The sequence below is a fragment of the Gossypium arboreum genome, chromosome 7 (assembly GCF_025698485.1).
Source record: "Gossypium arboreum isolate Shixiya-1 chromosome 7, ASM2569848v2, whole genome shotgun sequence".
Taxonomy (NCBI): Eukaryota; Viridiplantae; Streptophyta; class Magnoliopsida; order Malvales; family Malvaceae; genus Gossypium; species Gossypium arboreum.
The window spans coordinates 11,506,270-11,510,104 of record NC_069076.1 but is presented as its reverse complement, the minus strand read 5'-3'; the positions used below and the strand labels follow the sequence as shown (position 1 = coordinate 11,510,104).

Genomic DNA, 3,835 nt, shown 5'->3' with positions numbered 1-3,835 from the left:
ATCGATGAAGAGCGTGGCGAAATGCGATACTTGGTGTGAATTACGAATCCGTGAACCATCGAGTCTTGGAGCATAAGTTGCGCCCCAAGCCATTAGGTAGGGCACGCGTCTGCTGGGTGCAATGCATCGTCGCCCCATCTAACCCCGATCCCTCGAGACTTGGTTGGACATGGCGGAAATTGGCCTCCGTGCGCTCCACGACCGGTGGTTGGCCTAAATTCGAGTCTTGACGACATAATCGTCCACGATGATCGGTGGTAATCTTGTAAGCAACCTCATTGAGTCGCGGCGGCGTTTCGTCGATCGAGACCTTAAACCCTTCGGCATCGCATCGCACCCAGTCGGCGGGATTACCCGCTTAGTTTAAGCATATCAATAAGCGGAGGAAAAAAACTTACCAGATTCCCCTAGTAGCGGCGTGCGAGCAAGGAAAAGCCCGGCTTGAGAATCGAGCGCCACCAGCGTTCAATTGTAGTCTGGAGGCGTCCTAGAAAGGGGCGCCGGAGAGGTGTGAGCCCGTCGTGCGGACCTGTCGCACCATGGTAGCATCTCTGAGTCGGGTTGTTTGGGAATGCGACCCTAATCGGCGGTAAATTACATCCAAGGCTAAATCTGGTGAGAGGCAGATGGCGAACAAAGTCTGCGAGTAAAGATGAAAAGGACTTTGAAAAGAGAGTCAAAGAGTGCTTGAAATTGTTGGGAGAAAATCGGATGGGGGCCGGCGATGCACCTCGGTCGGATGTCGAATGGCGAGAGCCAGTCTGCCGATCGACTCGGGGCGTGGACCGACGCGGGTCGTGGCGGCAGTCCAAGGCCGGACCTTTGATACGCCTGTGGAGATATCGTCGCCTCGATCGTGGGATCTAGCACGCACCGTCTCGGCGTGCTTCGGCACCTGCGTGTTCTGGGCGTCGGCCTGCGGGCTCTCCATTCGGCCCGTCTTGAAACACGGACCAAGGAGTCTGACATGTGTGCGAGTCAGCGGGCTAGAAAACCCGTAAGGCGCAAGGAAGGCGATTGGCGGGATCCCTCACGGGTGCACCGCCGACCGACCTTGATCTTCGAGAAGGGTTCGAGTGAGAGCATGCACTGTCGGGACGAAAGATGGTGAACTATGCTGGCCGGCGAAGCGAGAGGAAACTCTGGTGGAGCCCATGACGATCTTGACGATGCAAATTGTTCGTCGACTTGGGTATAGGGCGAAAGACTAATCGAGCGTCTTATAGTTGGTTCCTCAGAAGTTTCCCTCGGGATAGATGGAGCCCTTAGGGAGTTCTATCGGGTAAAGCCAATGATTAGAGGCATCGGGCGTGTAGCGCCTCGACCTATTCTCAAACTTTAAATAGGTAGGGCCGGTGCAGTTGCCCGTGGAGCAGCGCCATGAATCGAGAGCTCAAGTGGCCAATTTTGGTATCTGAGCTGGCGATCTTGGGATGAGCAGGAGCCGGGTTAGGGTATAGCTAGCAGCTAACCTAGAACCCACAAAGGGTGTTGGTCGATTAAGACAACGGGGCGGTGGTCATGGAAGTCGAAATTAAGCTAAGAGTGTGTAACAACTCACTGCCGAATCAACTAGCCTTGAAAATGGATGGCGCTTAAGCGTAACCTATACCCGGCCGTCGGGGCAAGAGTCGAGCCCCGATGAGTAGGAGGCGTGGCGGTCGCCACAAAACTAGAGGCGCAAGCCAGGCGGAGGCGGCCGTCGGTCTGAGATCTTGGTGGTAGTAGCAAATATTCAAATGAGAACTTTGAAGGTCAAGAAGGAAAGGTTCCATGTGAGCGGAACTTGCACATGGGTTAGTCGATCCTAAGAGGCGGGGAAGCCGTCCAGATAAGCGTTCAGCATGAGCTTTGAAAGGAATCGGGTTAAAATTCCTTAAGCGGGATCACGGTGGTGACGGCAGCGTTAGGAGTCTGGAGGCGTCGGCGGGGCCTCGGGAAGAGTTATCTTTTACATTTAACGGCCGCCCACCACAGAAGCAGCTCGGTAGGAGGTAGGGTTCGGTGACGAAAAGAGCACCGCGTCGCGTGGTGTCCGGTGTGCCCGTGACTCTTGAAAATCTGGAGGACCGAAAGTGCCGTCCGCCGGTCGTACTCATAACCGCATCAGTCTCAAGGTGAACGACCTACGGTCAATGGAACAATGTAGGCAAGGAAGTCGGCAAAATGGATCCGTAACCTCGGGAAAAGGATTGGCTCGAGGGTTGAGCACGGGGTCCCGATCCGAACCGTCATTGCTTCAGCGGTGAGAAGCGGTCGCCAGCGTGCGGTCGGGGACGACTAGGGCGGCTCCTTGGGGGCTTTCCTCGGGCGACAAACGGTCGACTTCGAGCTGAAATGCGGACAAGGGAATCGGATTGTTTAATTAAAACAAAGCATTGCGATGGTCCTGTGGATGCTCACGCAATGTAAATTACGCTTGATGCTCACGAATGTCAAAGTGAAGAAATTCAACCAAGCGGGTAAGCGGCGGGAGTAACTATGACTCTCTTAAGGTAGCCAAATGCCTCGTCATCTAATTAGTGACGCGCATGAATGGATTAACGAGATTCCCCCGTGTCGTGTCTACTATCCGTGAAACCACGACCAAGGGAGCAGGCTTGGCGAGAATAAGCGAGGAAAGAAGACCTGTTGAGCTTGACTCTAGTCCGACTTTGTGAAATGACTTGAGAGGTGTAGGATAAGTGGGAGCTCTCGGGTGAAATTGAAATACCACTACTTTTAACGTTATTTTACTTATTAGTGAATTGGAGGCGGGGCATGGCCTCTTTTTTGGACCAAAGGTCGGCCCGGTACCGACCGTCCAAGCGAAGACATTGTCGGTGGGGAGTTTGGTGAGGCGGTACATCTGTTAAAGATAACACAGGTGTCCTAAGATGAGCTCAACGAGCAATCTCGTGTGAAAGCGAAGGGTAAAAGCTCGTTTGATTACGATTTCCGATCGAATACGAACCATGAAAGCGTGGCCTATCGATCCTTTAGACCTTGAAATTTGAAGCTAGAGGTGTCGGAAAAGTTACCACGAGATGATTGGCTTGTGGCGACCAAGCATTCATAGCGACGTTGCTTTTTGATCCTTCGATGTCGGCTCTTCCTATCATTGTGAAGCGATTTCACCAAGTGTTGGATTGTTCACCCACCAATAGGGAGCGTGATTTGGGTTTAGGCCGTCGTGAGACAGGTTAGTTTACCCTCTTGATGGCAGCGTCGCAATAGTAATTCAACCTAATACGAGAGGAATTGTTGATTCGCACAATTGGTCATCGCGCTTGGTTGAAAAGCCGATGGCCTGAAGCTTACCGTCTTGTTGGATTATGGTGAACGCCTCTAAGTCGAATCTGAGCTAGAAGCGGCACTGCCTTGCCGTCGCCGATTGCCAACCAGCGATATGGGCCTTTGGCCCCAAGGACGCGATGTCGGAGGTGCTGCGGCTGCGGCGAACATGTCATGGCGCCTCCTTGGGCGTAATTCCCACCGAGCATTTGGTAGAATCCTTTGCGGGCGACTTAAATCTGTGACGGGGTATTGTAAGTGGTAGAGTGGCCTTTTTGCCACGATCCACTTCGATTCGGCCCTTTGTCACTTCGATTCGTCCCTCCCCCATCTCCCTTCCGATCCACCCTTGTTCTTTTGCATGTCCCAACCTTGGGGTCCCCAAGTGGGGGACTTAGTGTAAGGAGTTAGTTAAACACTTGGCCGTGCCGCCCCGCAAGAAACATGGCACAACGGGGGTCGTGGTGGTGCGGGTGCGAGCTCCTAAGTGTTGGTGGTCCGGGCACTTGTTCAATTTTCTGCCGTGCCATGCCATGCCATGCTAAACTTCTTGTATTTGTTT

General features: G+C 53.3%; 1 pseudogene; it reads left to right on the top strand.

Annotated features, from left to right (window-relative positions):
- Positions 1-330: 330 nt before the first annotated feature.
- On the top strand, positions 331-3,593 carry LOC128295758 (28S ribosomal RNA; annotated as a pseudogene).
- The last annotated feature ends 242 nt before the right edge of the window (positions 3,594-3,835 follow it).